General features: G+C 44.8%; 1 pseudogene; it reads right to left on the bottom strand.

Annotated features, from left to right (window-relative positions):
* Positions 1-1,907: 1,907 nt before the first annotated feature.
* Positions 1,908-17,300, bottom strand: LOC120397381 (annotated as a pseudogene).
* Between the last annotated feature and the right edge of the window lie 6,987 nt (positions 17,301-24,287).

Genomic DNA, 24,287 nt, shown 5'->3' with positions numbered 1-24,287 from the left:
CGGGCATTAAGGGGCTTTTAGGATCACTGCTTCATGCTCGAACTGCCAGGACAGACAGCTCTCCACAGTATGGTTAGTAGTTTTTGTCTGCCCTCTTATGATTAATGCACATTTAATATTTATCCATAGCTTCTTAGAATATATCACAGAAACAGCAAATCCTCCCTCAAGGGCCAAATACCTGGGGGATGATAGCTCAGTGGTTTGAACGTTGGCCTGCTAAACCCAGGGTTTTGAGTTCAATCCTTGAGGGGGCCACTTAAGGATGTGGGGCAAAAATCAGTACTTGGTCCTGCTAGTGAAGGCAGGGGCCTGGACTCAATGACCTTTCAGGGTCCCTTCCAACTCTATGAGATAGGTAGGTATATGCGGGGGAAGTAAATACTGATAGGATGATGGTTGTAACATAAAAGCTACCATCCCACTTCCAATCTCTTCTTCCATACTTGCAATGGCCCAAAGAGAGGGAAGTGGGCTGTCACTGCCACGCAGGAACACCATTACCATAAAAATTGATCTGATGGCAATCTGCCCTCACTGGAGGAACAATCTTCCTCTTTGTCCCTATCACAACTAGATGTGGCTGGCCAATCTGGCTTTGAAGAACCCACCCCAACTCCCCACAAGACTTCTCGTGAAGAACTGACGAGAGATGATCTCCTCTCTTCAGCTTCTGTGGAGAGGTTCTGTAGACCTTAAGAATAAAAAAGCAATATGCAGCATGGATAAACAGGCAGCTGGCTTGCCTCAGGGAAAATCTGCAGTGGGCCCACATAGGGGCACTTGTAAAGCATGGAGCAACTTGTGCCCTTCATGGAATGAGGCATACCCAGATACACATGGAAGATTAACCAAGGATGCTTGCAGCCATCTTTTGTGGAGTCGACATCAGCTGCTTGCCCAAAATCTGGCACACACCTGGTCTCCAAAAGAGCACACCCACATGGTGAGCTGATTCAAATGTCACATGGACTGGTGATGACATCTTCTCAGCTGCCCTCAACCTAACCCACAACACCATTGAGCCTACAATTTCAACTCTATATGCTGCACCCACAGCCAGGATAATAGTATATAGGCCTTCAATTCACTACAATCTCTCCTGTAGGCAGGTCAAATCAGTTGGCTCTGCCGTTACAAAAGAGATCCTGCACCTTTCCCTTGAGGAAGTGTCATTCCCTGGGAGGGGTTCAGCTGCCATATCGTCTTCCACGAGATGCACATCTGCAGCTGTCTGTTTGGTATGACACCAACAGTTCCATTCTCATGGTCAGCCTGGCAGAATTTTTCTAAATCGCTCCACCACCAATAACTAAGCAGGTCTTGCAGAAGAGTGGATCTCAAGTTTAAGCCACCACCATCAGAGATCCCCAAACCATTGCATGCTGACCTGGGCTGTGTCCCAGGAGATGATATTTCACTCTGTAACCAGCATCGGTATGTCCATCCAGTCTGGCTGATTGTAGCCTATAGCTCCTGCAAACTCCAACGCCTTGAAGGTAGCTCGTTCTTTGCTACACATGGGCTGGGCCAGGCAGGTTTCTCAGAGGGAAACTGTGGAAACCCTTTGAAATGTCACCAAATCATCTGGTTACATTTTGGTCAGAGGGTGACTATTAAACAGGGTGGTTGCTGATGAGGCCAGATGGGTCAAAGGTGGCAACTCGGCTGCCATCTGCTGCAATAGGTCCAGGGGTGCTTCTGCTGTTGTGCAATAACCTGCTGTTACCTGAGTTGCCAGTTGCTGTAGTACTTAAGTGCTGCTGCTGCTCCTAGGCCTGGTTTTCAATCAACCACTTTAACAATTTGTCTGCTTGCATGGTAATATAGGGCACCCTACATTTAAATTTCATGAGTACGTGCATTATGAGAAAGCCCAAATAATGCTGGCACAATTTAACATATTCTTGACAATATTTCTTTTGAAATCTTTATTTGTCATTTAACAGAGAACATATAAAATCAACAGAATACACCCAACAACATATATCCTTTATAGAATACAAGAGAGTGATAATCTTAAAGGTGGTCACTGGATTATGTCAAGCAGGGCTATAATGAGTGACAAAAGATTATGCAGCAGTGTGGAACTGGTTGGAGCTCTTCAATGATCTCCAAACTTCTTAATATTTTCTGTAGCATTTTGGTAAGGGAAAGCGTCATTCTGAAGGGTTTTATCTGGACTCTACTGAAACATGCTTTTAACGTTAAATGTATTTTAACAAAGTTTTTTTGTTTGGTAATTTTCTAATATTATATCATTTCACTTGACTCATGTTTTCTCTTATGATCTAAGGGCTTATCTGGATGAACAGTTTGTGCATGGCAAACTGGGGTCTAATCTATAGCACACTTGCATGCTATGCAGTAACTGTCCATGAGGAGCCTGCTACAGTGCGCTAAAAGTTCCCTAGTGGGCTCTGAGCTACTCCCATTAAGTGTTAAACTTGAACAGTACAAATCTGTGACATTTTCATTCAATGCTAATTTAAATCTGCAGATTAATGTTTTGAAACCTTCAACATGTTCTTTTTGGCTGATATGCTGTATTTTAAAGTGTATGTAAATTTATGAGCAATCTGGATTTACTTTGGCTTCAGCATGAAGCTGTTTGAGACATTAATTGGATTTTGTTTGTTACTAAAAGAGCTGCTGTTTTTTTCCTATTGTTTTTATATTTACTCTTTTGTTTGATGATCTGCCATAAATTCCAAAAAAGGTTAAAAATACTGGAATAAAAACAAGACCATGAACAGCTCCAAATAAGATAACGAGAAACATAATCTTAAAAAATGTTCTGAAGATGTACGTTTGTGCTGCAGACAGCACAATTACTCCTAATATAGTGGAGAGAGCACCTTGGATCACGGGGTAGCCAAGAAGATACAGTGCATCAACTGCCTTCTCATTCATAGTTGACTTTTCACTTGAAACAAATGCATACGATATATGAGCAGAAAAATCTACTGAAAATCCGATGCAAATGACAAGGTTGATCATAGATATGGAATCAAGACTGACATCCCAGTATGTCATGAAACCAGCAACGCCAACAACAACAGAAGCAATAGCAAAAGTTACCCACAAGGAGCAGAGTGGATTGGGAATAAGCAGCAAGGAAATACACAACATAACTCCGGTAGCAATTCCAATATTCTGAATGGTATTTGGCACTATTACGATATACTGATCATAGTATATAAATGAGGGGTGATATACCATTAATGGGATCTTACAGTCCTTGGCCAGGTCTCTTAATTGGTGTAAAAGGTTTTTCTCATCAACTGCAGTAGTAACGTTCACTGTTTGAATGAAAAAACGTGAGGCTGCTATTTCCTTATAGCGAATATCAATGTCCCATTCAAACTCTGGAAATAATTTATATAGTTCAGATAAATTACCCATGAAAAACGCCTTAGTATCTATATTCAGTGAACCAATTCTAGCAACATTCTCATACATTCGTAGCCATGACTCTGAGAGACTCTTGTCCACGTAGGAGTTATTTTCTATAGACTCCATACAGTTCTCAATGTCATTACGAATGGATAGATTCCAATAAGGTACATTTTCTGTGATAGTGACCATAATCCTAGGACCGTACTCTGAGAAATATTCATCTTCCCAGTCATAGTACCGAATGACATAAGAATCGTCACTAGCCAGATTTCGCAGGTCAATACCTTCCTTCATCTGAGTACACCCATAAATACTAGTAGCCAGGAACCCTCCATACAGCAACACCACAAACACTTTGGTCCAGATCTTTGTAAGGAAAGGACCATAATATTTCCTAAAGAATTTGTTCATTGGATGTTCACCTTCTCCCCCAGAAGATTTATCAGAAAAGCCTCCTACACAGCATATGTTGTACAAGTAGGAGCGATGAGGCTGAACAACGTCCTTCACTTTTGTGAAAATTAACCAGTGTCTGTTGCCTTCTTCCCTTTTACCATTTAAAGCAAGGACAGCTCCTACGAATGTGATGTTGTATATATAGCAGAAGATGAAAGCAGTTCCTGTGTAGAGACAAAAGGACTTCACAGATGGAAAGGAAGTTATCATCCCTATGTAGAAGGCTAAAACATCAGTGAGAGTGGTGAGTGTGATAGACACTGCTGCCTCTGCATAAGTTTCAGCCATCCGCTTTTCAACTTTATTTTTAGGATTAGTCTGTTGCCAGCAGGAGATCATAATGAACATGTCATCAACACCAACCCCTACAAAAGGGAAAAGGTTAATAGCTTATTATACATACCATCAATATCAATTCCAATGGAAAAGAGCAAAATTGCAAAACAAGCAATGACTTAAGCTGAGCAATAAGCATTGTGTTCACACTAAGTGAAGTTATGAACCCACAGAAAATAAATGCCATCCATCCCCTCCATATACAAGGTAATGTATTACATTTTCCCATGGTGAGATCTCTTCAGGTGAGGTCTCTCTTTCTCTCTCACCACATTTCTCTGAAAGAGAAAGCACGCCCAGGATAATGAGGTAGATCCCTCATTCATGCTTTGGAAAATACAGAACTGCTTTTGGAAGCATGAACCCACCTTCAACCTCACACTAAGCTGAACGACCCCCTGCTACTGTACCTCCTGCTATAAACCATTACAAGTGAACCCTTATTTTGCACATTCTGCACTGTTGAATAACAGAATGGATAAACACCTGGAAAATGACTATCGTACCCAGTGGTCTTAACTTGTAATTGTGCTGATCCCCGATTCATGTAACAATAATCTCCCACTAGGCACATTTTGCATTTCCATTTTTTCCATCAAGCCCAATTTCTTTTCACTTACCCAATATAAGAAATGGTGCACTTGCTACAGTCATGTCAAATGGCGCCCCACAGAACAGCAACAGTCCAAAGCTGCTTAGCACAGCTAACCCAGAAGACAGCACTCCAAAGGCTGCAACCCACCCTTTATTTCGTACACAGTCAATCCTGGAAAATTGTGTACAAAGCATCTTGTTAAGCTTTTAAATGCTGTGGTTTTATATTATATAATTATATTATAAATAATATAAAATATGCAATGGAATGCAAAATCCTTATAATACATACATTATAATTACCATGTTTTGTAAAAGCAACTTTGGTTACATGATTCTCATTAATACTTTAATGAGAGCATCAGATATTAACATTTTAAAGTCACAACATGGGCCAAATCAGTCCTTCAGTTTAAACTGCACAACCAGTGACTCAGTGTAGGTGCAAGAGTTTAACTGACAGCAGAATTGTTGTAGCTCTCTATTCCCCCATCATACAACGAGTAAAAAGAAAGCAATATGATGCCACCTATTGGGAAGCAAAGAGTAGTGAAACTCTGCCCTGATATGTAAACCGCAGTTTTCTTTGACTCCTAGGCTCCTTGCCTGAGACCTGTGGAGTCTTTTTTCCTGTTCTCTCCCTCCTTCTGCCTCTCTCTCACTATCTTGCAGAACACTAAGGAAAAAGAGAAAATAAGAAAAAGGAAAGGAAATGACCAGAAGCAAGAAACCTGAGGGCTCTCTTCCAGACTGGAGAGAAAGGATGAAAGGCAGTGCTCTGAGCTCTGCTTCCGAGCACCTGTGTTTTGTGGGGTGGGAAAGGCTCAACTGGGGCCGTCATTCAATTGGACATTATGACTCCCACCTCTGAGGTGGATGCCAGCATGTCTTGTCTTTGCCTCTCCTATGAGCAGCAAGTGGGCTCCCCTGACAGGAGCACGTTTGGCTGTAGTACAGTGCCTGTCTGACAGATTGATATGAGCACCCTGCCTGGGCCTGAAGTCCAGCTTCACAGCTTACACAGCTCTGTGATAGCTTCTCTACTCTGCACAGAGTTCAGGGGTCTCCCAGATGGTCCCAGTGCTGGTGAGTCCAAATTTGACAAACTTTATCGGTAGGTGTAGATGTCCGCTGTTGGGGGTCACCCCTCTCTGGGGCGGCTGGGAGCCAGGCCACCTCACTACACGAGTCCCGTGAGTGGGCGGATTAGCCTGGTGGGACAGGAAACCGTTAGGGGCTCAGGCCCTCCGGGGAGGGCTGAGCAAGTAGTTCAGTATTAAGCCCAGGCCCTAGGTCAGGGCGGGGCAGCAAACAACAGTTCAGGGCTCAGACGGGGCGAAGGGGAGACTGCCACCCATGAGTGGGGTGGCAGGGGGGACGCAGGCCCACCCACTCCTCTGCGTCCCAGCCCGGGGCCCTAACAGCGGCAGGCAGCCTGCTGCTGTGTCAGTGGGGATCCTGGCCGCAACACACTGATATTGGCTCTGGGTGTTCTGCAGCCAGACTAGGATCGTCTGCCCCCGGGCTACTTTCGACCTCCCCCTCTACCAGCACCTGCATCTCAACGGCGTCTTCCCTGGCGTCCAACACCATGGGCTCCTCAGGATACTGAGCGAGAGGTAAACTGGGCAGATTCTCTGGGTCCCTTTGTACTGGTCCATTTACTGGCTCTTCTGGCATCTGGTCGGCATCCAGCGCAGGAGGCATAAGGTCATTGCACTGCCCTCAGCTAGTCCTTGGGTCGGTCACAGGCGGCAGGAGTCTCCCCAGCGGGAGCTAGGGCATCAGCATCTGGCCTCTCCGGTGGCCAGGCAGCTTCTGAGCCCTGCGGTTGGGCTTTTATACTTCCTGTCCTGCGCCGTGACCTCTGGGAGGCGGGCGCAGGCTCCAGTGACTCTGCCCACTTTGGCATCTGGGACTCATCCCTCTCTGGGGCGGCTGGGAGCCAGGCCGCCTCACTACAGTAGGTAATAATTTTTCTTTTGGCCTCGTCATTTAGTACATTGCTTGGAAAAGGAAACTATGCAAGTTATGTTGGGAATGTATATCTTAGTTCGGTGTGAAATACATTACTTTAGTGCATCTGTGTCTTTCATAAATGAAAACACAGGGCTTGATATGGCAAGGTCCTGAGGATTGTGAATCCCCCCGCTAAATTCAGCAGGAGTAAAGAAAACTCCATCTCTAGCTACAGAATCCCTTGATACTATGCCCGTCAAGGCAGTATCTAAGCATCTTGCAAGAGATGCTCACTGCCTTTCAGAATCCACCTCTCTAGCAGATGCTATGAAAATGTCCTGCTGATCATTTACACATGATGAATGCATGGCTATGTGAACCGTTTCTTTAAAGCTGTCACAGAAAACCAGGCAGGAAAGGGTTGGGGAAAGTTGTAGATAGAAATTCTACAGTGAAGCAGAGAGGGATAGTGTCGCTTTAGTGATAACGTTGTTTTCCTTATTCAAATCGAGTTTTTCTGCTGAGGGGACAGCATCTTCTGTGAGTCCTTACATTTGTCACATGACATAATGTTAGACATTGACTAATTTTGGACATAAAAGGAAAAGAAAATGCCAAAGTTCCTTCTCTCCACAAGTCTTTCAGTCCAGTACCTACATGGAATGCCCTGAGTGGAAGGAGCATATCACAAGATTCTGAGACATAAAGATGCTTACCACAGAGAACAGCAATGCCCAGGGAAGTTCACAGGGTGTGAAGCTGTAAATGTTTATAAATGGATTAAAAACTCCCTGACAGCTCACAAAATGTAATTGCAATTGAGAACTCATCATCAAGCAGGTGTGTGTCCAATAACAAGAAGGCAGGGGATTGTAGCCCTAAGGATTAATCTGCTGGTCTGTATAAATATCTTATTTATAAATTTGAGTATTTGATGTAATAGGCTTATAGATTTATATTAAGAATAAGTTTGGCTGTAAGGCAAGAAGGTCAAACATCCTGTATGTGACGCTAAGGCAACTCTAGCACATTTTGGGACCCTTACTCAGAAAACTAATAGTAGACAAAATACCCATGCAGATGTCTAGAGACTTTTGACTGAACCAGTAACAGTAAAGGGTGGAAAAAGGGGATTTTTGCCCACAAATCTAACAAGTACACCACAAATGCGTACATACCTGTCATTCATACGCACATACATACTAGCCTATGGGGCAAGTGTATCCTAACATTTCCGTGGGAGAAGGATGAAGTTTGGGCATAGGAGGAAGGATTTCCGACTAATGCCCTATAAAAAGGTGAGACAGCTCACTATTAGGGAGGCAATCTACCCATCTATCTGCTCCCGTCTACTCTTCATTGCCTCCACCTTCAACTATGTATCGATGCTACCCACCTACGACGGCTATTAACTATTAATAGGCTGTATTATTATTTCTTTTCAAACTGTAAGTCTATTTCATTTTAAAGCATACATAGTGAAATAGAGAGCAAATAGCTCTGCAATAAGCTTCCTCTACCAGAGGTGTGAAAACGGAAATTGCTACAGGTGTGGCCCGTATTTTCTAGCACTGGGTTATCAAAACAGGGTATAAGTACTACCCAAGATTGCAGCTTATAACATTGTATTATCAAAGATATATCTGTTAAAGAACTGTCATACTTGTAATTCTGTAATCCTAACTGCTTTACCATTTGCTTACCATTTCATTGATTTTAATAAAAAGGTCTTTATGACTAAATCTGTCTCAGTGTAAGCTCCTGTCATGACCCCGAAGTTCCTTTTATAAACTCTGTGAAGCTTGATTCAGGACGAACTTTATCTTCCGATCAAACATATTGGTGAGGCAAACCCATACTATTAATATCCAATAATTAGTATTAATATTATTAATTAATATAAAATTAATTAATCAAATAAAATGAAATTAAGTGGATAAATTATATCAACACTACTAACACACCCCAAATCAGGCTACAGGCTGGCAAGCCAGGCAGGAGTTTCGAGGAGTGTGTGACAGGAATTTTCAGGGATTCCAGGCATCCCTGGACCCTTAAGACATCTCCCCTGAAGCATAAGTAAATGGTTAAAATTACAGTGATTGGCAAACTCTGTCTCTCTTAAGCAAGAGAGCAGTAAGCTTAACTTTCTGTGGCTGCGGCTTGGCTGCCGTCCCAATATTTCCGGTTGTGTATTGTGGTTTTGACTCAGAAGTTTAATTGTAAGGTTTTTAAGTATATTACTGCAAAATAAAGTGATAAGAGTTTTGATTAAAGTGATATTATTTAAAGTGATACGCGCGTTTAAGGGGTTTTGTAAAGGTTGACGTTATAACGAATGGTACCACCAAGATATTAGCAGTAGCACTGGATCCGATGATCCACACTAATGGTGGCGGGGGAGTTGACAAAGCAAGGTATTAATTGCCACCAGAAAAGGCTGCAATTAGTCAGAACAGCTCAAAGATACCTTATCTCAGTCCCCTTGACTCTCCCGGACTGCACCTCTGATCCGTCTGCCTTAGTATTCCCACGATATTTGGCAGGTCCCAACAGAGGAGAAAGACCTCTCAATTTGCTACGAGCCATCGAGAGAAGAGAGGGAACTTACCCCCATCCCTCTCTTACTTGGGACTTATGATTTAAAGTGTAAAACCGGTTAAGGGGTGTTGACTAAAAACTCCCTGACAGCTCACAAAATGTAATTGCAATTGGGAACTCATCATCAAGCAGGTGTGTGTCCAATAACAAGAAGACAGGGGATCCAACACCAGCCAAAAGTGATCATTTGGGCAAGCAATCCCATCATGCTGAGTACCTAGGCAGGGTGAGTGTGCCCATGCAAAGGAGATCAGCTCCTGAAGCCCTCTTCTACAGCTCATCACTAGGTGTCAGGGGTGAGCACATTCAGACTCTCCTTACATTTTTAATGAACATCATCAGCATGGAAGCATGTCCTCTGGAATGGTGGCTGAAGCACAAAGGGGCATGCGAATGTTTAGCATATCTGGCACATAAATACCTTGCAATACCGGCTAAAAAATTGCCATGAGAACGCCTGTTCTCACTTTCAGGTGACATTGTAAATAGGAAGCAGGCAGCATTATCTCCCGCAAATGTAAACAAAGCTGTTTGTCTTCTCTTAGCGATTAGCTGAACAGGAAGTTGGACTGAGTGGACTTGTAGGATCAAGTTTTACATTGTTTTGATTTGAATGCAGTTATTTAACAAAAAAAAATCTACATTTGTAAATTTCACTTTCATGATAAAGAGATTGCACTACAGTACTTGTATGTGAGGAATTGAAAAATAGTATTTATTTTATTTTTACAGTGAAAATATTTGTAATAAAAATAATAATATAAAGTGAGCACTGTACTCTTTGTATTCTGTGTGGTAACAGAAATCACTCTATTTGAAAATGTAGAAAAATGTAAAAAATATTTAATACATTTCAATTGTTATTCTATTGTTTAACAGTGCTATTAATCGTGACTGATTTTTTTAATTGCGGTTAATTTTTTTGAGTTAACCATGTGAGTTAACTGCGATTAATCGGCAGCCCTAAGAAAAAGTAATAAGGATATGGGAATGTGTCTATGAAAGCAAAGAAGTCAGGGAAATATCCTAAGCAAGAGTGCCTATTTTCTGCAATCGCTTTTCAAAGACAGCATTCATGAACAGGCTTTGATCTCAAAATTTACAATATTATTGTTAAATTAAAAATTGATTCAGAAGCAGAGGCAACTTTTTTTTGTGAAGAGACTTTTAACAAGATAAGTTTCACTTTGAAGTTGGACCAGCAGAAGTTACTGTGCTCAACAGCCCCACATGATAAATAAGTCGATGGGTCAGTTCAAAGTCTGGACTAGCTGTAAAAATCAAGGAGTATGTGTTTGATCTGTTTGTCCCTAGTGGAGTTACTGCAAGTAGCCTCATGGACCAAACCATAATCCATGGAGATGGTTCTCACAAAACGCTGGAAAAATCAGTGTGGTGATCCACTATAAAGGAGGACCTGTTCAAAGTACCCGTTCAGAAGTAACAGGGGGCATTTTACCTGGTTCCTAACTCAGATGACTTCTTGTGTGACTGGAAAATGGTACTCACACCACAGCCTTAGTGCAAGGAGATAATCCTGTTGAGAAGTGTCAGTCCTACTGAGTCTGAATCTATCCTGCAGAGATTTGATATTTCAAGTAAATCAACTGGAAAAACCCTCCTGAAGGCCAAAAGATGACCAAATCTGGCTAAGTAGTGAAGTTGGTGACTCTTCTGGATTTATAATATAGTGTTAAATATTAATTAAAACATTTTTATACAGAAAAAAGTGTGTGTGCTGGTGGCAGGAATGTGAGGATGTGTGTGCCATTTTGTTACATTTTAGCAGGATGAGGCAGGGAAAGGTTCTGGGCAGAAGCTCTGAAGTGAAGCGGGGAGGGGGAGAGAGAGAGAGAGAGAGAGAGAGAGAGAGAGGCAGGGTAGCTCTAGGGATAATACTGTGTTCTTTATTAGAAAAAAGTTCCCTTTTCAGTGTTAAAGAAAAGTGACTGCTTCTGTGATTCTTTATTATTGTCATGATACATTCAGTGAGTACATTGTATATTAGATTAAACAAGAAAGAGCAAAACCTCTGAAATATTAAAGAGTAATATTGATAAAAGAGCTGCATTTTGCTGTGATTTATTTTAGGAATGTAAGTATGGACATGAAATCTTTCTTTTGTGCTCACCAAAATTCTGATCGCATGATGGATTTCTGAAAATTGTATGTGTTCAAAAATCTTTCAAAAATCAAAAAGGCAGAGTTAAACAATATACAGTTCAGCCATTTAAATACAGGCTAAAACACAAGAAAAATAGTCCTGTAATAAAAGTTGATTTAAATAATGCAAATAAAGAAAAGTCAATTAGGGCTAAATTATTCATTCCTCAATAGTCGGTAGACCCACAAATGGAAGTTCTTAACTGAGGACAGAGGCCAATTAGTCCTAATTTTGTCATTTTTAGTCTGACTTTTTTAAAGACTAACTTTAAAATGGTTTGTGTTTTTAAATGGTGTAGGGATAGTTATGAAATTAAAGATTTAAAGTTAGCTTAAGTTTGGTTAAGAAAATAATATATTTGCTTTATGATTTGAGGATAGTAAGGAAAAGGCCCCAATCAACAAGTAAAAGAAGGCTTTGAGAATGATGATTTATAAGATTAGAATGTAGTATGGGATGGATGTATGGTTCAAAAAGTAACTATAGAATAAAGTGCTGCAATAACAAGACTGTGACACCCTGGCACCCCAATATTCACCACTATCAAGTAATTAGGATATGCTCTGTACAAAGTACGCCTTGTGAGGTATCATTCTAAAAGTCTTGATCTGCTAGACATTAATATCTCATTGGATTGTATGTGCTATCATCATATGTCAAGTTATGAAGTTTGGCTATGTATGTGTTACTGAAACACGTTGTGAGGTTGAAAACTCCCACAAGCAGCCTTTCAGGTACAACAGTAAAAAGGCCAAACGTGATGTTGGCTTATTGAGGAAATGCACACGAGCACAAGGATTACCCCAGGAACTGTGTACAATAGAAACCTCTCAGAGATAGCACTACACAATGAGAACTGTTTGACCAGGTCACAGCAAAAGAGCTTTCCAGCAAGTGGGAAGAAGATATAAAAGGGGGACAATGACATCATGAGGCTATCTCATTCCCCCTACAACAACACACCTGGAAAGACTGAGGAACAAAGACTGACCTGTGGGACGTGATGGTCACAGGCTAGAGAGATTTCTAGTCTGTGAATGAAAACCTGGGGAAGCCAAGGCAGCTTGTGCCTTAAGACTCTGCCAGCCTGATTATCATTCAAAGTGTGAATTTCCTAATTCATATCCTACCTATCTAGTGTGTCAAGCTCAATTTGCGATTTTGTTTATTTGCTAGGTAATCTGCTTTGATCTGTTTGCTACCTCTAATAATGACTTAGAATCTATCTTTTGTAGTTAATAAACTTGTTTTGTTTTATCTAAACCCAGTTTGTGAAATTCATAACGGGGGAGGGGGAAGCTGTGCATATCTCTCTCCACATTGAGGGAGGGGGCGAACTTCATAAGCTTACACTGTAGAGTTTACTATGCTGTGCAAGATGGTCTAATTTTGCATTTATCCTCCAGAGGGCTGTGTGCACTTGAGTGCTGGGCCATTTCCTAGCCCAGTCTTCCCATGCAGAGCTCATTGCAGTGTCTGTGTGAGACTTCAGCTGGCTGTGTCGCTACCTGTGTGTGTGTGTATGCGTGCGCGCAGGAGGAGGCCAGAGAGCCTGGCTCTGCAAAACAGTGTAAGGGAGCCCAGGCTGGTGGAGCAAGTGGGCTCAGTGAAACCCTAGTACATCAGGTGGCACCGTAGATGGGGGGGTCCAACCCATCACAAAGACAAATAAAAGAGGTTTTAAAAGGAACAAGCACAAACCTTCCCACTTTTCTACTGGTAAGCAAAGGTGGGGGTAGGAGATAATAAAGAAAGGCCATGGTGGAATAAGGATAAATTGCTTCAAACTGGGTTTTTGCTAATTCTAGCAAATTAGCTGAAGGATATAAAGAGAGCCATGAACCTGGAGAATCTTTACCAGATCCAGCCCAATCATGCTGGGGCAAAGCAGAATGAGAGGACTGTTCTTTGGTCTGGTCTATCTGTAAGTATAGTCGATCATATAATTATGAATGCACGTTACTGCATTGGATGTAGTAAATTACTTATAGTCTAGGCCTGGGGTGGGCAAACGTTTTGGCCAGAGGGCCACATTAGGGAACAGAAATTGTATGGTGGGCCATGAATGCTCACAAAATCAGGGTTGGGGTGTGGAAGAGGGTGCAGGCTCTGGGGTGGGGCTGGGGATGAGGAGTTTGGGTTGTAGAAGGGTGCTCCGTCCTGGAATTGATGGGTTTGGAGAGTGGGAGGAGGATCAGGGCTGGGGCAGAGGGTTGGAGCATGAGGAGAGGCTCAGGCGGTGCAGGCTCTGAGCGGTTCTTACCTTAAGGGGCTCCTGGAAGCAGTGACACGTCCCTTCTCTGACTCCTATGCGGAGATGCGGCCAGGTGGCTCTGCATGCTGCCCCATCCGTAGGCACTGCCCCTACAGCTCCCATTGGAGCACGTAGGAGCTGGAGCGGGGCCATGCCGCGGCTTCCAGAGGCCACGTGATGCCACCCCGACCCTGCACCCCGGCGGGAGCGCCGAAGAGGGGCTGAGTCACGTGGTCCCAGACCCAGCGCCCTGGTTGGAGTGCCGGAGCAGGGCCGAGCCACGTGGTGCAGCTCGCGGGCCATCTTAAAATGGTTCATGGGCCAGATCCAGCCCGCGGGCCATAGTTTGCCCACCCTTGGTCTATTCATTTTCTAGTTTTTGTTTTACATGAAATGTTGATGTACTGAATCCTAAAACCAGACAAACAGGTTCTACAGGTTTCACAAACAAACCTGGAAGAAGAGATTTTCCTATCCCTAGAAAAAACCAGAAAATTCAGCAAAACATGAAACTCAGCAAAACGCACACATTCATATTACAGCTTTTTCTTGAACATTTCATACCTATTTTTCTTTGTTTTGTACAAATGTTTTCTTCCATTCAAGGATAACATAATGAAAGGTTGATCTCACATAGGCCAAAACTAGAGCTGCATAGTATGCAGGAAGGGAAGCTTTGCACCTTGGAACCTGGCAGCCCAGGATCCTCATTTTGGTCATTGACAACTGCCTTCAATCCATATTTCAGATTCTCCTGCAATGGAGCAGGTATAACTAGTTATATAGGAAATAGTCCCTCACACTCTTGATGGAGGACAGGATCAGCTATAAGGAAGCCTATGAAAGCACACACATCCCTTATTTTTCCACCTTTACTTTTTTTGTCCTGTGTAAGTGTCCTGTGTAAGTGTTCAAACATAGGTACATAGAAAGCATTGCCTTGTCCACATACCTGTGGTGGCCTTTTACACACCTGCTCTGGTGGCCATGGCCCTCTGTACCTTGCAACTGCTACTACAGGATTGGTCCATCTGTGCTAAATTACTTCAGTCATAATGCATCTGCTTTTCAGTACCAGATTTGCATCAAGTCTTGCCTTAAAAATATAGATATGGGCACGTTTGAGCAAATTCTTACTCATGTGAGTAGTTCTCACTCGGGCAAGATGTCTGACTACACTACAGCTACTCGCATGAGTAAGACTTTAAGGCTCACCTACCATTTTTGTATCAATATGAATAGTCATACACTTTAACTATTAGGAGTAGACCCTCAACCAAGGATTAGGGCTCTGTTGTACTACTAGGCAAGAGAGCCGTTGTCTCAAATTACAAACTCTTATTTTTCAGCTGGAAAAGAAGAGTTTGTAATTCAAGTAAAAGGTAATTTAAATAAAATATAAAATATATAAAGGATGTGGAAAAGTAAAGAAAAGAAAAATAAGTCCATAATCTTAGAAGAAAAGAGCTTACCTTAAACAAGAAATAATGGAAAAGGTTATAGTTAAGAAGTATGTTATGGAAAACAGGGGGATCACTTTCCTGGTATTTCCTTCAAACTCTTCTTGTCTGGATATTGAGGTAAAGTAAGCCACCTGCCATTAAAAAGAATATAACAGGTTAAATAACATTTGTCACTGCTCTTGTATTGTATGCCTGTGTTTAAAACATTATAGGAATAAGGTTCAAAGAGTCTATTTTAATATCTTCATTATCATTTTAGCTGTAATTAGCTGTCAGCCATAGCTAAAATCACCCATTAAGATTAGAAAGAAATTAGCACACAGTTAAGCACACAGCCCAAGAGAAGATGAATGACGGTGAGCAACGCATTTGGTTGAAATAGTTTGGACCTAGGCCTGCAATCTTTATTCAGGCAAAATTCCCATTGAACTAAATGCTAGTTTCACCCTCTGCCTTTACACTCTTCAAGGAAAAGAACAGACTGAATTAAAGCATGCCACATGTTCAGGGTTTTTTTTAGAGGGAAACTGGTCTGGGTCCAATTGTACAGGTACATCCTCTAACACTTTGAAATCAACAGAAGGAATGAGGTGCACTAGGAATACAGGATCACCTTAGCTAACTAAATTTTAGCTTCTTAAACATACTAGAATGATGCTATTTCCCACACTGTACCACAGTTCAGCGTGTGTCAGTGATGGTGTTGTGAAGGCCTCATCCTGCCTGCTATCCACCCTCAGTCTCCATGACATCACTGAGAACTGAAACTGGCTGGCAGCACATTTCAGGAGGTACCTTCACTGAAGGGGATCGACGGAGGAAAGCGGGACCTCCCTGCCCCAAGAACCGCACAGTGTCTGTGGCCCGATCCTGCACTTTTGAAGTCTTGAGGTAAAAACCCCTCTAGCTTCAGTGCCAGCAGCGTCTGGCCTTAAACTGAACACAAGGAGAGGGCACGTTCCGACCTAGCCCAGGGCAGGTGCAGCACAAGCGGCCCCTCCCTTCGGCATTTCAGCGCCTTTCCTCCCAGGCCGGATCCGTGCTTGGGTGCCGGGTTTGGGAACAGAGCCCGGCGCCCCCGAAGCGGGGAGGCTCCAGCCGGAGGCTCCCGTCCCGCTGCACAGCCCGGGGAGGGCTCCGTACCCAGGGGGCTGCTCGGCACCGTACCTGGACAGCGGTGAGATTTAAAGCCTCCAGCTCAGCCGGGATGCGCTTGAGGAAGTTTTCCAGCCACTGCAAACTCCTCTCTCGGTCCGCGGCGTCGTCTTCTCGCAGGTAATAAACCAGCCTCAGGGCTTTGGCTGCCTGCACCCGGGAGGCGCCCGCTCCGGGAGCCAGCTGAACGCCTCCTAAGAAGGTGCCCATGAACACGCGGCTCCCGAACACGGGGTACGTGAGCTGCCGGAGGAGGGGCTCTAGCCGGGCCGGCTCGCCCTGCACGGCCGCCAGGAGCGGGTTGGGGCTGCTGCAGGACCCGTTGCTCCGGACGCACAGGTCCGGGTAGGAGAGTTGGGTGCCTGGGTCCCCCCCGGGAACAGCGAGGCGCTGCACCGCCCCGTCCAGCCGCAGGAGCTCCCCGAAGGCTCCCGCCGTCAGGAGGTTGTTGCCGGAGGCGGAGACCGCGATGAGGGCGGCGAAGGCGCCCTCCGTGAGCAGCCTCTGGCCGGAGAAGCGCTCGGAGTCGCGGGTCGGGAAATGCTCCCGGGCAAAGCGCCGCTCGCTCTTGGCGGGCCCCCCGAGCGGCGTGAACTGCCCCTCGATGTCATTGGCGCGTCTCTGCGGCAAGAAGCGGAAGCCCGCGCCGAGCCCGCCCGAGAGCAGCAGCGAGAGCAGCAGGAAGGGCCACGGGTGGGCGCCGACCAGCCCCCCGAGCCGGGCGAAACGCCGGCTGAGAAACAGGGCAAAGGTGTCTTGCGGGTGCGGGGGGAGGGTCGGTTCGGGGCCGGGACCTGGTTCTGGGTCCAACTCGGAGCCCATCTTCCCGCTGCCCCGCCTCTGCTGCTGGGTCCCGGCCTTCGCGCCCGGCTCCTCGGGCCCCATGGCCTGTCCGCTGCGCCCCGCTCCTGGCTTCCTGCGCCCCCCGGCTGCTCCTGGCCCCCCGCTCCCTGCCCCGGCGCGAGCGGGTCCCGGCAGGGGAGATGGGCGGCGGCCGCGGAGAATCACGAGGCCAGGCCCCGAGCCAAGTTTTGTTTGAGACTCGGGACCGGCCGCGGAGGCCACAAAGGATTCAAAGAAAGGGAGGCCGGGAGCCGGGGCACAGGTGCGTTGTCTGGGGGAACGTTCCAGGGCGGTTGGCAGGAACCGTCACACCGTGTTCTTTTGGCAAGAACCGTTTGGATCAAGTCTGTGCAGGGACTAATTGTTTTTGTTTATTTAAGCTGCAAGCTGGTGGCCTCTTTCGAGACACGTTGTTAAAGGGTTTAAAAGCACATTATGAACAAGTACAAAAAGATGCCTCCCACTTATTTCTTACTGTAAATTTTTCAGTAGCTGAGCGATGGTTCTTCAGAAGACTTAGAGATTCTGGCGACAGATGCCCCCAGCTTGGATTGCAAGTTTCTGATCACACAAAAGTGAACACCGTTGCCCCACTCCGCCCCTTCCCCAAGACCCTGCCCTCCCTCTGTCACTTGCTCACCCCCACCCTCACTCACTTTCAGTCAGCTGGGGCAGCGTGTTGGGGTGTGGGGAGGGGGTGAGGGGCTGGGTGTGCAGGCTCTGGGGTAGGGCAGGGGGTGAGGGGTGAGGGGCGGCTCTAGCGATTTTCCTGCCCCAAGCATGGCGGCACGCCGCAGGGGGCGTTCTGCCAGTCGCCAGTCCTGTGGCTCCGGTGGACCTCCCGCAGACATGCCTGTGGAGGGTCCGCTGGTCCCACGGCTCCGGTGGACCTCCTGCAGACACGCCTGCGGATGCTCCACCGGAGCTGCGGGACCAGCGGACCCTCCACAGGCACGCCTGTGGGAGGTCCACCGGACCCGCCTGCCGCCCTCCCAGCGACCGGCAGAGCGCCCCCCGCGACATGCGCCCCAAGCACGCGCTTGGTGTGCTGAGGCCTGGAGCCGCCCCTGTGAGGGGTGTAGGAGGGGGCTCCGGGCTGGGTCAGGATGTGGTGGTGTAGGCTATGGGAGGGAATTTGGGTGCGGAAGGGGACTGCAGGCTGGGGCTGGGTGTTGGGATGCAGGAGGGGATTCGGGGTATGGGGTCCAAGCGACGCTTACTGTGGGTCCCAGGAAGGGGCTGCCAGGTCCCTGCGGCCCCAAGGTGCATGGGCATCCAAGGAGGCTCTGTGTGCTGCCTTCGCACCTGCAGGCATCCCTCCTGCAGCTCCCATTGGTTGCTGTCCCAGAAATACTGGACATAGATGCCCCCAGTCAGAGGAGTCACGAGTGCGTGAACTGATCTGTAGATTATGTGAACTGTAAAATGCGTCTGACAAAGTGGGTATTCACCCATGAAAGCTTATGCTCCAATACATCTGTTAGTCTATAGGGTGCCACAGGACTCTTTGTCGCATTTGACAGATCCAGACTAACATGGCTACCCCTCTGAGATTTGTAAAAATTAAAGAAATTAGTGGTAATTTGTGTTTGGAGAATGTTTTAAATATCATCATTACATTGCGATATGTACTGCAGTGCCTCTGTTCAACCGAGGACCATTTAGTTCTATGTAGCGTTGCCAACTTTCTAATTGCTGAAAACCGAACACTCTTGTCCTGCCACTTCCCTGAGGCACAGCCCCCCTCACTCCTCTCCCCCGTTCCTCCGTTGTTCGCTGTCCACTCCCCCTCTCAATCACTTCCCCCTTCCCTGGGACTTATCTGCTGTCTGCAAAGCCAGGCTGGGAGGAGCTGACACAGAGCCTGCCCATCTGCCCAACTGGGGCCCAGCAGTCAGGCTCTGGCTCAGAAGAGAAGCATAGTTAGCACCAGGGTAGTCAATTATTTTTTGTCAAGGTCCACATTTCTTGGTCAACGTAGAGTCAAGATCTAGATGCTGGAGAAAATAATAATAAAAAAATAACAATAATGATGATGATGATGATGATAAGTAAATTAAAAGATTTCGGGTCTGTTCAAAAGTGTCTGGTTGTCTGGATTTGGCCCATGGTCTGCTGACTGACTACCCCTGGTGAGTACACTCACAGCCTTTTACCACTCTCCTTTCTTTCTCTTTCAATATACAACTGTACAGAGTGAGCTGTGGCCAGTGAGCAAGGTCGGGGCTGGGGGAGAAGGGATCGTATTTGGGGAGTAGTGTGCGAATGTGTGTGACTGCTCTGTGTACGCAGAGCCAATTGCCATGGGAGTGCACTGCCTTTAGTGAGACTCAGTGCAGATCCACCAGAACCTGAGGTGGCACCATGAAATGGGAAAAGATGCCAAGTTGAATGGCCCCTTTGTGAGGGAGGTTGATTCCAGAGTATGCTCTTCTACTCATCTCCCACTTATGGTATACTTGGAGAAATCCCAACCAAACACAAAGTTGGTTCAATGTGTAGGCAGGGTCTGAATGAACTCTCCCCTGACAACTAGTTTGAGAGGAGGACAGACTTCAAAAGCAAACTGTATTTACATGAACACACCTACTCTGCATAGGTATCTTGCAGACAGGAGTTGTGTAGCTCCAAGTGATAGGCTATGGTTGGTAACTGCCCCACCGCAAGTGATTTCAGCTCTCATTTGAACACTTTAACATAACAGAAGGCTCCTAGTGAATCCCATTTAGCTCTATCTTTGAACAATGGGAAGGAACAGGTTAAACCAGACCGGGGACCCTTCGGGTGAGTTCACACCTCCTGGCTGGGACACCTGTCTTCTTACTTTTACAGGGGGCTGGCATTCAAGCCCCTGGCTTAGCGAGTTCCTTTCAGCTGAGGTTGACCCTCAATCGGGACAAGCTCAGCATGGTTCTGCTCCCCTTTAGTCATACAATGAAGATAACATTGATAACAACATTTCACTACCCTAGGTCTGATTTACTGGCAAAACTAACAAAAACTTACAACCCCAGTGCTCTGTGCTGCCCTCTGAGTCCCATGCAAGGGGGAGCAGGAGAAACAGGTGCTAACAAAAAGGAGGTACAAAGTGTCTGAGCATAAGACATCTGGCTTGTCTGTGATGAAATCATGAATGGTGTAGAGAAATTGAATAAGGAAATGCTATTTACTCCTTCTCATAACACAAGAACTAGGGGTTACCAAATGAAATTAATTGGTAACAGGTTTAAAACAAACAAAAGGAAGTATTTCTTCACACAACACATAGTCAGCCTGTGGAACTCTTTGCCAGAGGGTGCTGTGAAGGCCAAAACTATAACAGGGTTCAAAAAAGAACTAGATGAATTCATGGAGGATAGGTCCATCAATAGCTATTAGCCAGGATGGGGTCCCTAGCCTCTGTTTGCCAGTATCTGGGAATGGGCGACGGGGGGATGGAACACCTGATGATTGCCTGTTCTGTTCATTTCCTGTGAAGCAGCTGGCATTGGCCACTGTCAGAAGACAGGATACTAGGCTACATGGACCTTTGGTCTAACCCAATATGGCTGTTCTTATGTTCTTAACCCTTTTTAAAATTCTTTTCCTAACAGTGAAATAAAGATGTTCTACTTCTCTCTCTCTGTAGAAACCAAACAAAACAATACAAAACCCAGCTTGCTGTTTAAAGTTTTGCCTAAAGGAAAACTACAAAGCAGCTTATGTGAAACAGTTAACACTTATTTTTTTTACCAGCGATAAGGAGTCTCCTTTTTCACACCACACAGCCCTTTTCTTTCCTAACTTTTTAAATGCACCAATCTTTAAAGTTTTGCCCAAAGGCTTTAGGTCTCTTTTCTTAAAGACACAATAGGTGGGTTTTCACAAACTATTTTTATTTAAAAGACATACAGCCCTTGAAAGCAAACCAAGATGCCCCATCAAGACTTTCATTTTATTTAAGGACCACACAGACCTTGTAACAGAAACACAGATAGTCACAAAGACTTTTTCAACAGATATTTTTATTTACAAAGAGATCAAGATTTATAACATGCTATGTCACATGTTTGTCCCCTCATCATTTTCTAACTTAATCCTTTTAGATTTCTTACAAATAGTCTTTTTCCTCAGCAGGGTTCTATAACTTTTTGTGGATCAGGCAGTCGATATAAAACGCTAAGAGGGTATATTTCAGTTCGGTGATTTTGTTTAAAACATTGTTCGGGTTTTGAGTGCTCTGTAGAGCATGTATCAAGGTCACCCCTTGTGCTAAACTTTCTTAGGTTAAGTACAGACCCTGCATTGAATAACCTCTGGCAATAACCATGTTTAATTAGCTTTCCAAACACAGGTCAGAATACAGGGCCCAGAGCTCGCAGTTTATATCCTCTCCATCATGATATTGTTGGCCTGGTATGTCTATAACACAGCCCTCAGAATCTTTAAAAAGCTTCTCTCAAAGACAGTGATTAAGGACAGCCTAAACAGAAATAGCAAAGAATCCTGTGGCACCTTATAGACTAACAGACGTTTTGCAGCATGAGCTTTCGTGGGTGAATACCCACTTCTTCGGATGCAAGCAGTGGAAATTTCCAGGGGCAGGTGTGTATATATAAGCAAGCAAGAAGCAAGCTAGAGATAATGAGGTTAGATCAATCAGGGAGGATGGGGCCCTGTTCCAGCAGCTGAGGTGTGAAAACCAAGGGAGGAGAAACTGGTTCTGTAATTGGCAAGCCATTCACAGTCTTTGTTTAGTCCTAAACTGATGGTGTTAAATTTGCAGATGAACTGGAGCTCAGCAGTTTCTCTTTGGAGTCTGGTCCTAAAGTTTTTTTGCTGTAGGATGGCCACCTTAAAATCTGCTATTGTGTGGCCAGGGAGGTTGAAGTGTTCTCCTACAGGTTTTTGTATATTGCCATTCCTAATGTCTGATTTGTGTCCATTTATCCTTTTCCTTAGAGACTGTCCAGTTTGGCCGATGTACATAGCAGAGGGGCATTGCTGGCATATGATGGCATATATTACATTGGTGGACGTGCAGGTGAATGAACCGGTGATGGTGTGGCTGATCTGGTTAGGTCCTGTGATGGTGTTGCTGGTGTAGATATGTGGGCAGAGTTGGCATCGAGGTTTGTTGCATGGGTTTGCTGCTTCTACAGAACCAGACTAACACGGCTACCCCTCTGATACTAAACAGAAATGTGTACAATCGACTGCATAACTCTTTTACAGTCACGACATAGCAGAAGCTCAGTTCTATGTTGGCATCCTTTTGTCTGCGAGAGATGGTGGGAATAGCAACCTATGATGTAGATGGTTTGCAATGTCTCTCGTGATTGAATAGTCCAATCCGAGATTTGCATGGTTTTTGGCAGTTATTGCAAATGTATGTATCTTGATTGGGAGCTGCTTGCTTCCTACGGGCACATTTCAAGCTGTAGGAACCAGCTTTTGTCATGGACTTTGATACCTGTTGGAGACAATGGCGCCACTTGTTACGATCACTTGCCAAGATTTCCTATTAATCAGGATCAATTCCAAATTCCTTCATATCTCACTTGCATGTTTTCTTTATAGTGAAGCTTGGGGCGTCCTGTTGTTCTTGTTCCCTCTGATAGCTCCCCGTATAGCATGTCCTTGGCTATATATCAGTCTTCCAACCTACTCAGACGGCCCAGCCAGTGCAGTCATCTTGGCTTGCGCAGGGCTGTCACACAAATTTGCCATTTGAAGAACCTCTGCTTTGGTGACTTTATCCTGCCATTTGGTGTTGAATATATGGCATAAACAATGTAGGTAGAAACTGTTTAACTTTTCTCCTGATGAGCATAAGTTGTCCATGTTTCCCCACCATACATGAGAGCGCTGAGGACGCAAGCTTGGTACATTAGCATTTTGGTCTTGATGGTAAGCTTTGAGTTGTTCCGTGCTCTTTTAGTTAGTCTGCTAAAGGTGGTGGCAGCCTTTCCAATGCGAACATTAATCCAGTGAGAGGTTGGTGGTCACTGCAGAACCTAAATAGCTGAATTTTTGGACTACTTCTAGCTGGTTTGCATTTAAGGTAATTGAAGGATCTTGTGGAATCCCCTGTCCTAATACAACCATTTTCTTGATGCTGATGGTGAGAGCAAATGCCCGACAGGCACTTGAAAGGCAGTCCATGAGTCCTTGAGAACTATAGAACTAGAACTACAAGAACTCATAGTTCTATGCCAAGGGCCTTCCTTAAATCTAGATAGCTGTCATCCTCTTCATGCTCAGTGTACTCTTGAACAATTTGTCTTGATGCTGAGCAAAAACAAGCTGGGCTTGATTCATCTTCACTAAATACTAAGATGGGTGAACATGAGTGCCTGGTATTAAATGAAGATATTGATATAATAAGTTGTAACCGTGTCTTTGTGGGTCACAACTGAGAATGCCATATTAAGGACAAACTGCTGAGAAATAGGGCTGATACACCCCAAGACTGTTGGCTAAACCCCCATGAGATATACCAAGCCAGCAACAAAAGTAAACTTCTGCTTCACCGCACTGGCTAACAAGAAGTCAGAACAGCAGTTTCCTCAGCATTCCAGTCCTTGTATCACCACCAAAACCACTGGATTTAAAGATGAGTGGTTCTTTAAAACCAATCTCATTAAATAAAAGGTTCTTCTGATCCCAAAGGACAAGCCATACACCCAGGTCAATATATAACTTAAATCTTACCCAAAAATCACACTGTTGCCAAGCATTTAGTATCTAAAATCTAAAGGTTTATTCATAAAAAGGAAGAAAGAAAGGTGAGAGATAAAATTGGTTAAAGGAATCAAATACAATAAATGCAAAGTTCTTGGTTCAGGTTTGTAGCAGTGATGGAATAAACTGCTGGCTTAAGTCAAGTCTCTGGCTGTTTCCAAATCACTAGAAGGTCCTCAGTCCATTGATTAGAATGCTCCCATTAGTATAGTCTGTAGTCCAGAGGTTTGGGCAGGAAAGAGGCTGGAGCAGGAAAGAGGCAAAGTGAAGGTATTTCCAGGCCCTTTTATATCTTGTGCCATATGGAGGGAATCCCACTGTTCTTACTGTGGAAAATTAC

Source organism: Mauremys reevesii, linkage group 2 (assembly GCF_016161935.1).
Source record: "Mauremys reevesii isolate NIE-2019 linkage group 2, ASM1616193v1, whole genome shotgun sequence".
NCBI lineage: Eukaryota > Metazoa > Chordata > Testudines > Geoemydidae > Mauremys > Mauremys reevesii.
This window is presented reverse-complemented; position numbering and strand designations above follow the sequence as displayed.